Source organism: Salmo salar, chromosome 16, assembly GCF_965601325.2.
Source record: "Salmo salar chromosome 16, fSalSal1, whole genome shotgun sequence".
NCBI classification, from domain to species: Eukaryota; Metazoa; Chordata; class Actinopteri; order Salmoniformes; family Salmonidae; genus Salmo; species Salmo salar.
In genome coordinates this window covers 40,747,745-40,760,750 of record NC_138306.1, presented here as the reverse complement: position 1 = coordinate 40,760,750, position 13,006 = coordinate 40,747,745, and positions in this window count along the sequence as shown.

Sequence of the window (13,006 nt, the reverse complement as noted above, 5' to 3'; positions counted from 1 at the left end):
AGCCTCTACCAAATGTCAACAGGGACACTGTGGGGTGGGCTGGGTTAGTCTCTGCTCCCATTTACTCTCCGAATGGGAACTGCGGAGAGAGGAGAGCGAGAGAGCAAACTTTGACACTTTTGGCCTCGAACGGATGAAAAGCGCAATCTTCATTTCATCAACCTCCTTTTTTTTCCTGGCTTAAAATGAAATGAGGTGACCCTGTAACAATGGAACTGCCCCCCAGAGGAGAATCAGACAGCGCAGGCTTCCATTCATCAGCTTGTGACAAGGGTCAGGCCTTCACAACACTAGACTGAGCTGAGAGAGGAGCCGTGGTGAAGGACAGAGGAAGCTTGAAAATAAAGGAGAGCCGCACACTCTAGGAGCTCAGATGCCAAAACATTTTTTATATCCAACGTTTTGACCGCCAAGCTGTCTTCATCAGGGTATAATCCCTGATGAAGGACAGAGGAAGACCTGGGTACCCCCCTCCACTCAGACATGGTACAAGCCAGGGGGAGAGGAGAGAGGTAGATACCATCAGATCAGCTCTCCCAGGGTTAGGGTAAGTAGACTGAAGGGCATCACCTAGTGCATTCACTGAAACACATGTATGGAACATCACCATGGCTTTCAGTGAGAAGTGATCATGAATCTCTTCCTTGTTGTTGTGCTATTTCACTGTAATACACAGACTTCACCCATCGGCAGACTTGTATGAAATCCCAGTTTTCAGTAGTTATCAGAGAACTGTTTTCTATAATGGTGTACACCTTGTGCATTATAATGAGGGAGAGGTATGGCATGTCCTTTTATGTTTCAAGCCCATGGCTTGTTATGATTGACTAGACAAACACAGACAGACATGGATAACATTGACTCAATGAAAATGGCATCTAAATTACACCCCATTTTCCCCAACGACTTCCCTTATGCTTTACGCATATTCTGCTGCCCTGTGTAATTTGTCAAGAATATTCTGGGACACATTACGCATTAGAAACAGTTGGTTAATGGAGATGACTAATTGTCTAAATAAGCTAACAAGTTTCCCCGGAGCGTTGGCATTTAAATATGCAGCTATGCTAAGTCAATTGAAAGTGTTAACCATCTAATGTGGATAATGAATGTGAATTCACATGGGCCTCATCATATAGGCCTCCAGATGAAAGAATGCTGATTCTGTTTGCTTAGCTCCCCCCCCCCCGAGTCGACCGTGTGAGTCCTGCTGTTTGTTGTGATTGGAAGCTGTCACACACACAGATCAAGAGCACGCTGGACTGTTTCGAGAATCCCAGATTGGGTCGGCAAAGAGTAGCAGGAGGTTAATGAAACAATTCAAACCTTTTCTTCTGCAAGAATGAGGCGCTGTGTGTGTTGTGTGCTTTATGTGTGTGTGTGTGTGTGTGTGTGTGTGTGTGTGTGTGTGTGTGTGTGTGTGTGTGTGTGTGTGTGTGTGTGTGTGTGTGTGTGTGTGTGTGTGTGTGTGTGTGTGTGTGTTTGGGGGGCACATGGTGAGAAGAGGGGGAAGAGACAACCTCAACAGAAACACAGAGGCGATGGGAAAGAGAAAGGCAGAGAGAAAGGGTGAGAAAAAGAGAGTGAGGGGGTGAGAGAATGGGTGAGAGAGAATAGGAGAGCGAGAGAAAGAGAGTGTGTGAGCAGTGGGAGAGAATCGGAATGAGAAAGAGAGAGAGGGGGAGCGATGTAGAAGGAGGGGTAACGTAGACTGACTCGAGTCTAGCAGGTCTTCCACAGGAATAGGGAGGGAAAATTGTCTGCTGTGAAAGCTATTGTGTTCTGATTGTAAAATAGGGAATTAAGTACCTGTAACCCAAGAGGTGTATACCACTGACCCCATCTCATCTGCTCCAAAATCACCACACCTACAGCCGTACCAGCTTGAAGTTGAACAAGTTTCAAGTTTTAATGTCACGTGAAATAAAAGCCTTTCTTGCAAACTCAAAACCTAACAATGCAGTAATCAGTAACAATGTAATACTAAAAATAACATAAGGTAGAACAAAAACACACAATAAATAAAAATAAGAAATAAGAAGAACACAAGAAAGTAAGTAAGCATGCTATATAGGGGGGCCTCCCGAGTGGCGCAGTGGTCTAAGGCACTGCATCGCAGAGCTAGAGGTGTCACTACAGACCCTGGTTTGATCCCAGGCTGTGTCCCACCTGGCCGCGTCCGGGAGACGCATAACGCTGGGCACAATTGGCCCAGCATCATCCAGGATGTCCTTGTCCGTGCTCTAGAGAATCCTTGTGGCAGGCTGGGTTCATGTAATACCATACATACAATGTGCAGGGATACTGGAGTGATAGAGGTAGATATATATATGTAGGAGTAAGGTGACTAGGCATCAGGATATATGATAAACAGAGTTGCAGCAGCGTATATAATGATTGTGTGTGTGTGTGTGTGTGTGTGTGTGTGTGTGTGTGTTGAGTATAAATGTACTGTGCCTTCTGAAAGTAATCTGACCCCTTGACTTCTTCCACATTTTGTTACACTACAGCCCTATTCTAAAATGGGTTAGATAAAACATTTTCCTCAGCAATCTACACACAATACCCCATAATGACAAAGCAAAAACAGGTTTTTAGAAATGTTTGCAAAAAAACATAAATACCTTATTTACATAAGTATTCAGACCCTTTGCATTGAGACTTGAAATTGAGCTCAGGTGCATCCTGTTACCATTGATCATCCTTGACTTGTTTCTACAATTTGATTGGAGTCCACCTGTGGTAAATTCAATTGATTGGACATGATTTGGAAAGGCACACACCTGTCTGAGCTCCCACAGTTGACAGTGCATGTCAGAGCAAAAACCAAGCCATGAGGTCGAAGGAATTGTTCGTAGAGCTCCAAGACAGGATTGGGTTGAGGCACAGATCTGGGGAAGGGTACCAAAACATTTCTGCTGAATTGAAAGTCCCAAAGAACACAATTGCCTCCATCATTCTTAAATGGAAGATGTTTGGAACCACCAAGACTCTTCCTAGAGCTGGCCGACCGTCCAAACTGAGCAATCGGGGGAGAAGGGCCTTGGTCAGGGTGGTGACCAAGAACCTGATGGTCACTCTGACAGAGCTCTAGAGATGGGAGAACCTTCCAGAGGGGCAACTCTATCTACAGCACTCCACCAATCAGGCCTTTATGGTAGAGTGGCCAGACGGATGACACTCCTCAGTAAAAGTCCCATGACAGCCCACTTGGAGTTTGCCAAAAAGAAACCTAAAGACTCAAGATTCTCTAGTCTGATGAAACCAAGATTGAACTCTTTGGCATGAATGCCAAGCGTCACGTCTGGAGGAAACCTGGCACCATCCCTACGGTGAAGTATGGTGGTGGCAGCATCATGCTGTGAGAATATTTTCAGCGGCAGGGACTGGGAGACTAGTCAGGATCGAGGGAAAGAGCAAAGTACAGAGAGATCCTTGATGAAGACCTGCTCCAGAGTGCTCAGGACCTCAGACTGGGGTGAAGGTTCACCTTCCAACGGGACAACAACCCTAAGCACACAGCCAAGGCAACGCAGGAGTGGCCTCGGGACAAGTCTCTGAATGTCCTTGAGTGGCCCAGCCAGAGCCCGGACTTGAACCTGATCTAACATCTCTGGAGAGACCTGAAAATAGCTGTGCAGCAATGCTCCCCATCCAACCTGACAGAGCTTGAACGCATCTGCAGAGAAGAATGGGATAAATTCCTCAAATACAGGTGTGCCACGCCTGTAGTGACATACATAAGAAGACTCGATGCTGTAAATCGAAGGCAAAGGTGCTTCAACAGTACTGAGTAAAGGGTCTGAATACTTATGTAAATGTGATATTTCCGGGTTTTTTGGGGAATAAATTAGCAACAATTTATAAAAACATGTTTTTGCTTTGTCATTATGGGATATTGTGTGTAGACTGATGAGGAAAAAACAATTTAATCAATTTTAGAATAAGGCTGTAACCAAACAAAATGTGGAAGAAGTCAAGGGGTCTGAACACTTTCCAAAGGCACTGTATGTGCATATTATGTGTGTGTGAGCAAATGATGCAGTGGGTGTTTGTGTGTGTGTGTTGGTGTAAGTGTGTGTGAGTGTGTAGGGTCCTGTGAGTGTGCATAAAACATGACATAAATAAAAACATTAATATATGGAGTTACTGAGATGATAATGAACTGGGCATATCATTTAGGTGTCATAAACTGAAGGCAGTCGCACTACGCTTCACTCCACAGGTAATATTACACTTCACTACATTACAACGGCTTGATTTGTTTGATCTGAGCAATTCTTCTTAGCTAGCTACATAGCCGTCTTTGTATCAAAGATAATTGTGTAGTTTAGAGTAATTAGAGTAAATATCGAGGCTAGCTATCTTCATCCTCCTAACGTAGTCCTCCTAACGTAGTCAACACTGCTAGCTGCTAGCTAGCTAGCTAGTCATCACTGCTAGCTAGCCAACTTCTACCGACTAGCAGCACTGTAGAAACGATTACATTACAACGTAACGACTTGACTAGTGTGGTGTTAGTGTTAGTTAGCTAGCTACATAGTTGTCTTTGCTGTCTCTGTATCTAAGATAATTGTGTAGTTTGAGTAATTATCGAGGTGAGCTAGCCAGCCGCGACGCGGCGCCAGACTTAGTCAACACACCTAGTCATCATTAACCCACTGCTAGCTAGCCAACCGTTACCGACTAGCAGCGCTGTAGATACTAATACTTTACAACGGAACGATTTGACTAGTGCAGTGTTAGCTAGCTAGCTACTTAGTTGTCTTTGTCATAGCTTGATAATTGTGTAGTTTAGTAATTACCGAGGTCAGCTAGCCAGCCATCGAGGTTAGCTAGCCAGCTATTTCCGTCCCCCGCGACACCATTTTTCCTAACCCAGCCAACTATTACCGACGAGCAGCATTGTAGAAACTAAATACATTACAAGGAACGTCTTGATTAGTGTTATGTTAGCTAGCTAGCTACAAAGTTGCTTTGTTTCATGACAAGGTGTAGTACTGAAACTATCGAGGTTACCTTGCCAGCTACACATTCAAAGTCAACAACGCAGCCACTGCTAGCTAGCCTACTCCACCAGCCAGCAGTACTGTATCATTTTTCGTCATTTTAGTCAATGAGATTTTTGCAACGTAAGCTTAACTTTCGGAACATTCGAGACGTGTAGTCCACTTGTCATTCCAATCTCCTTTGCATTAGCGTAGCCTCTTCTGTAGCTATGTGTCTGTCTATCCCTGTTCTCTCCCCTCTGCACAGGCCATACAAACGCTCCACACCGCGTGGCCGCTGCCACTCTAACCTGGTGGTCCCAGCGCGCACGACCCACGTGGAGTTCCAGGTCTCCGGCAGCCTCTGGAACTGCCGGTCTGCGGCCAACAAGGCTGAGTTCATCTCAGCCTATGCTACCCTCCAGTCCCCAGACTTCCTGGCGCTGACGGAAACATGGATTACCACAGATAACACTGCTACTCCTACTGCTCTCTCCTCGTCTGCCTACGTGTTCTCGCATACCCCTAGAGCATCGAGCCAGCGGGGTGGTGGCACTGGAATCCTCATCTCTCCCAAGTGGACAATCTCTCTTTCTCCCCTGACCCATCTGTCTATCTCCTCATTTGAATTCCATGCTGTCACAGTTACCAGCCCTTTCAAGCTTAACATCCTTATCATTTATCGCCCTCCAGGTTCCCTTGGAGAGTTCATCAATGAGCTTGACGCCTTGATAAGTTCCTTTCCTGAGGATGGCTCACCTCTCACAGTTCTGGGTGATTTTAACCTCCCCACGTCTACCTTTGATTCATTCCTCTCTGCCTCCTTCTTTCCACTCCTCTCCTCTTTTGACCTCACCCTCTCACCTCCCCCCCCCCTACTCACAAGGCAGGCAATACGCTTGACCTCATCTTTACTAGATGCTGTTCTTCCACTAATCTCATTGCAACTCCCCTCCAAGTCTCCGACCACTACCATGTATCCTTTTCCCTCTCGCTCTCATCCAACACTTCTCACTCTGCCCTTACTCGGATGGTATTGCGCCGTCCCAACCTTCGCTCTCTCTCTCCCGCTACTCTCTCCTCTTCCATCCTATCATCTCTTCCCTCTGCTCAAACCTTCTCCAACCTATCTCCTGATTCTGCCTCCTCAACCCTCCTCTCCTCCCTCTCTGCATCCTTTGATTTCCTCTGTCCCCTATCCTCCAGGCCGGCTCGGTCCTCCCCTCCTGCTCCGTGGCTCGACGACTCACTGCGAGCTCACAGAACAGGGCTCCGGGAAGCCGAGCGGAAATGGAGGAAAACTCGCCTCCCTGCGGACCTGGCATCCTTTCACTCCCTCCTCTCTACATTTTCCTCTTCTGTCTCTGCTGTTAAAGCCACTTTCTACCACTCTAAACTCCAAGCATCTGCCTCTAACCCTAGGAAGCTCTTTGCTACCTTCTCCTCCCTCCTGAATCCTTCTCCCCCCCCCCCCCCCCTCCTCCCTCTCTGCGGATGACTTCGTCAACCATTTTGGAAAGACGGTTGACGACATCCGATCCTCGTTTGCTAAGTCAAACGACACCGCTGGTCCTGCTCACACTGCCCTACCCTGTGCTTTGACCTCTTTCTCCCCTCTCTCTCCAGATGAAATCTCGGGTCTTGTGACGGCGGGCCGCCCAACAACCTGCCCACTTGACCCTATCCCCTCCTCTCTTCTCCAGACCATTTCCGGAGACCTTCTCCCCTACCTCACCTCGCTCATCAACTCATCCTTGACCGCTGGCTATGTCCCTTCCGTCTTCAAGAGAGCGAGAGTTGCACCCCTTCTGAAAAAACCTACACTCGATCCCTCCGATGCCAACAACTACAGACCAGTATCCCTTCTTTCCTTTCTCTCCAAAACTCTTGAACGTGCCGTCCTTGGCCAGCTCTCTTGCTATCTCTCTCAGAATGACCTTCTTGATCCTAATCAGTCAGGTTTCAAGACTGGGCATTCAACTGAGACTGCTCTTCTCTGTGTCACGGAGGCTCTCCGCACTGCTAAAGCTAACTCTCTCTCCTCTGCTCTCATCCTTCTAGACCTATCTGCTGCCTTTGATACTGTGAACCATCAGATCCTCCTCTCCACCCTCTCCGAGCTGGGCATCTCCGGCGCGGCCCACGCTTGGATTGCGTCCTACCTGACAGGTCGCTCCTACCAGGTGGCGTGGCGAGAATCTGTCTCCGCACCACGTGCTCTCACCACTGGTGTCCCCCAGGGCTCTGTTCTAGGCCCTCTCCTATTCTCGCTATTCACCAAGTCACTTGGCTCTGTCATATCCTCACATGGTCTCTCATATCATTGCTATGCAGATGACACACAATTAATCTTCTCCTTTCCCCCTTCTGACAACCAGGTGGCGAATCGCATCTCTGCATGTCTGGCAGACATATCAGTGTGGATGACGGATCACCACCTCAAGCTGAACCTCGGCAAGACGGAGCTGCTCTTCCTCCCGGGGAAGGACTGCCCGTTCCATGATCTCGCCATCACGGTTGACAACTCCCTTGTGTCCTCCTCCCAGAGTGCTAAGAGCCTCGGCGTGACCCTGGACAACACCCTGTCGTTCTCCACTAACATCAAGGCGGTGACCCGATCCTGTAGGTTCATGCTCTACAACATTCGCAGAGTACGACCCTGCCTCACACAGGAAGCGGCGCAGGTCCTAATCCAGGCACTTGTCATCTCCCGTCTGGATTACTGCAACTCGTTGTTGGCTGGGCTCCCTGCCTGTGCCATTAAACCCCTACAACTCATCCAGAACGCCGCAGCCCATCTGGTGTTCAACCTTCCCAAGTTCTCTCACGTCACCCCGCTCCTCCGCTCTCTCCACTGGCTTCCAGTCGAAGCTCGCATCCGCTACAAGACCATGGTGCTTGCCTATGGAGCTGTGAGGGGAACGGCACCTCCGTACCTTCAGGCTCTGATCAGGCCCTACACCCAAACAAGGGCACTGCGTTCATCCACCTCTGGCCTGCTCGCCTCCCTACCTCTGAGGAAGCACAGTTCCCGCTCAGCCCAGTCAAAACTGTTCGCTGCTCTGGCACCCCAATGGTGGAACAAGCTCCCTCACGACGCCAGGACAGCGGAGTCAATCACCACCTTCCGGAGTCACCTGAAACCCCACCTCTTTAAGGAATACCTGGGATAGGATAAAGTAATCCTTCTAACCCCCCCCTTAAAGATTTAGATGCACTATTGTAAAGTGGTTGTTCCACTGGATATTATAAGGTGAATGCACCAATTTGTAAGTCGCTCTGGACAAGAGCATCTGCTAAATGACTTAAATGTAAATGTAAAAGTGTACTGCTCTACTGATAGCCTACAACCATATAGCCTGTCGGTCTAGTGTTTCACAGTGTGATGGCTTGATGTTCTCCTGCTTGATCTTATATATCATGTTATGCCCTGCCAGCACCAGAGGTCTGCTATTAACAAACGCACATCTAACCCGCATCTATGGAACAGCAGGATACTAGTCAAGAAGTGGGCCTATGAGCTAAAATAAATGCATAAATCTAATGTACACCATAAAAGAAACAGTGCCCAATGCCTGGATTAATCTTTCCCAAATCCTGTTGTAGAGCGTTGCGGTAAGCTGCTTATTACAGTCCGATTTCCGGATCATCAGTTGTAGACACGTAACAATACAACTGGGAGAGCAGCCGCCTGAGAGCGCAAGCCCAGCCAATGAAGGCCGGCTCAGGGTGATGTTTTGCTGGCTTTGCGTCTCACACGGCTCGAAAAGCTATTAGCGGCTGATGCTTCGTCATCTGCACAGACATCATTATCGTTGTAAATGCAGTTGCCCTGGTGAAGCTTAGAGGACTGGCCTATTCATCAAAGTAGCTGTGGGGAAGATAAATGGACTTAAGATGGATTTAACCTTTTGATTCGGCTAAGCTGTAGGGCTCACCTGTTGTTGGGAGAATCTATCGGAGCTGACTCCATCATAGTGAGAGAAGAGTAAATGTCTTTGTATATTGTTTGTTTTGCTAAACTTTGGGGGTATTAGTGAGATACTGGGGGATGATGTCATAGGTCCCTGTTGATTTTCCATGGTTGCCAAATGGCCAACGTACAGACACTAAAACAAGATTAGCGTGATTAGAGGATGCTCTTTGTTATACATTGATCTCAGTGCCAAGTCATTTCAAAGATCACAAGCAGTGAGTTAGGACTAAACACGAATCTACATACCATCTCTGTATGGTTAGGTTGTGGATGGAGTATGCAGAACATCCTATTAAAACCCACATTCAGTAAAACAAACAGAAATGGGAACAAGGGCCTAATTTCTCATTCACAGGAAAACCATAATATAAGCTGCCTTAGTATCAATGCTTCAGGTATGCAAACATACAGTTAAAGTCGGAAGTTTACATACACTTAGGTTGGAGTCATTAAAACTCGTTTTTCAACCACTCCACACATTTCTTGTTAACAAACTATAGTTTTGGCAAGTCGGTTAGGACATCTACTGCGTGCATGACACAAGCAATTTTTCCAACAATTGTTTACAGACAGATTATTTCACTCATAATTCACTGTATCACAATTCCAGTGGGTCAGAAGTTTACATACACTAAGTTGACTGTGCCTTTAAACAGCTTGGAAAATTCCAGAAAATTATGTCATGGCTTTAGAAGCTTCTGATAGGCTAATTGACATCATTTGAGTCAATTGGAGGTGTACCTGTGGATGTATTTCAAGGCCTACCTTCAAACTCAGTGCCTCTTTGCTTGACATCATGGGGAAATCAAAAGAAATCAGCCAATACCTCAGAAAATAAATTGTAGACCTCCACAAGTCTGGTTCATCCTTGGGAGCAATTTCCAAACGCCTGAAGGTACCACGTTCATCTGTACAAACAATAGTACGCAAGTATAAACACCATGGGACCACGCAGCCGTCATACCACTCAGGAAGGAGACACGTTCTGTCTCTTAGAGATTAATGTACTTTGGTGCGAAAAGTGCAAATCAATCCCAGAACAACAGCAAAGGGTTATATCGACATAGCCTGAAAGGCCGCTCAGCAAGGAAGAAGCCACTGCTCCAAAACCGCCATAAAAAAGCCAGACTATGGTTTGCAACTGCACATGGAGACAAAGATCGTACTTTTTGGAGAAATGTCCTCTGGTCTGATGAAACAAAAATAGAACTGTTTGGCCATAAAGACCATCGTTATGTTTGGAGGAAAAAGGGGGAGGCTTGCAAGCCGAAGAACACCATCCCAACCGTGAAGCACGGGGGTGGCAGTATCATGTTGTGGGGGTGCTTTGCTGCAGGAGGGACTGGTGCACTTCACAAAATAGATGGCATCATGAGGATGGACATTTATGTGGATATATTGAAGCAACATCTCAAGACATCAGTCAGGAAGTTAAAGCTTGGTCGCAAATGGGTCTTCCAAATGGACAATGACCCCAAGCATACTTCGAAAGTTGTAGCAAAATGGATTAAGGACAACAAGGTCAAGGTATTGGAGTGGCCATCACAAAGACCTCAATCCTATAGAAAATTTGAGGGCAGAACTGAAAAAGCTTGTGCGAGCAAGGAGGCCTAAAAACCTGACTCAGTTACACCAGCTCTGTCAGGAGGAATGGGCCAAACTTCACCCAACTTATTGTGGGAAGCTTGTGGAAGGCTACCCGAAACGTTTGACCCAAGTTAAACAATTTAAAGGCAATGCTACCAAATACTAATTGAGTGTATGTAAACTTCTGACCCACTGGGAATGTGATGAAAGAAATAAAAGCTGAAATAAATACATCTCTCTACAATTATTCTGACATTTCACATTCTTAAAATAAAGTGGTGATCCTAACTGACCTAAGACAGGGAATTTTTACTCGGATTAAATGTCAGGAATTGTTAAAAACTGAGTTTTAATGTATTTGGTAAAGGTGTATGTAAACTTCCAACTTCAACTGTACCATCTTGACTACAGAGGTATACCGTATGTTCCACAGCCCCCAACAGCTACAGTACATGATTCATGTTCAGCACTTGTTTGCTGCTTTTCCTTCCATCCACAGTCTAACTCATCCAAAACCATCTCAATTGGGTTGAGTTCGGGTGATTGTGGAGGCCAGGTCATCTGATCCAGCACTCCCTCACTCTCCTTCTTGGTCAAATAGCCCTTAGACAGCCTGGAGGTGGGTTGGGTCATTGTTCTGTTGAAAAACAAATGACTGTCCCACTAAGTGCAAACCCGATGGGATGGCGTATCACTGCAGAATGCTGTGGTAGCCATGCTGGTTTAGTATGCCTTGAATTCTAAATAAATCACAGACAGTGTCACCAGCAAAGCAACCCCACACCATCACACCTCCTCCTCCATTCTTCACGGTGGGAACCACAAATGCAGAGATCAGCAGTTCACCTAATCTGCGTCTCACAAAGACACAGCAGTTGGAACCAAAAATCTCAAATTTGGACTCATCAGACCAAAGACAGATTTCCACTGTCTATTGCTCTGGTGTCTTGGCCCAAACAAGTCTCTTCTTTTTATTGGTGTCCTTTAGTAGTGGTTTCTTTGCAACAATTTCAACCATGAAGGCCTGATTCACGCAGTCTCCTCTGAACAGTTGATGTTGAGATGTGTCTGTTACTTGAACTCTGTGAAGCATTTATTTGAGCAGCACTTTCTGATGCTGGTTACTCTAATGAACTTATCTTCTGCAGCAGAGGTAACTCTGGGTCTTCCTTTCCTGTGGCGGTTATCATGAGAAACTATCAAAGTTCTTGAAATATTCCGTATTGACTTACCTTCATGTCTTAAAGTAATGATGGACTACCATTTCTCTTTGCTTATTTGAGCTGTTCTTGCCATAATATGGACATGGTCTTTTACCAGATATGCCTATCTTCTGTAAACCACCACTACCTTGTCACAACACAACTGATTGGCTCAAATGCATTAAGAAGGAAATAATTTCCAAAAATTAACTTTCAACAAGGCACACCTGTTAATTGAAATGCATTCCAGGTGACTACCTCATGAAGCTGGTTGAAAGAATGCCAAGAGTGTGCAAAGCTGTCATCAAGGCAAAGGGTGGCTACTTTTAAGAATTTCAAATATAAAATATATTTTGATTCCGTACGCGTTATTTCATAGTGTTGATGTCTTCACTATTATTCTAGGAAATAGTAAAAATAAAGAAAAACCCTTGAATGAGTAGGTGTGTCCAAACTTTTGACTTGTACTGTATGTATGGTGGTATTGTAACACTTGTATTGTAGATATTTAGTGGTATAATAATGCTATATGTACTGTTTTATTTAAAATTTGTTTTGCCTTAATTTGTTTGGACTCCAGGAAGACAGCAGCTAATGGGGATCCTGTTCCTGTTCAGAGGAGAATACGAACACAAACCCAGAGCTGTTATTGTGTGGATGGAGAACTGAAGGTCACTTTCGATACTTCATTAAGTAAACTCTTCAGCAGTCGTCCTAATAACTTCTGCTTGTCCTTGGAACTCACACAGCCCACCAAACATCACACACGCTTTAGAATCTTTCAGAAATCCCTGAAAAAAACATATGAAATAATGATCCATTCAAAACACAGAGGCAGTATGGGCTGTAGATTGTTGAGGCACCAATGGTAAGCCTTGATGCAGCACAGAGGAGGCCAAAACTAGATGGGGAGAGAGAGAAGTGTCAAGCAGTACAAAGACAGGAGAGGCAATTGTTCTTGGAACACATCCGTGTTTTCCTATGCATTGTTGGATGTGCTTGTTACTGGGTAGCTTCTGTTTGCCATTTTGAGGATGTTTCAGGAAACTTGTGATATCTGTCAAAGGAGATAAGACAACAATTGTGCTTCATGAAACACAAACACAGATACCCACAACACCACACACCCACCCCCCCCCACACACACACACACACACACACACACACACACACACACACACACACACACACACACACACACACACACACACACACACACACACACACACACACACACACACACACACACACAC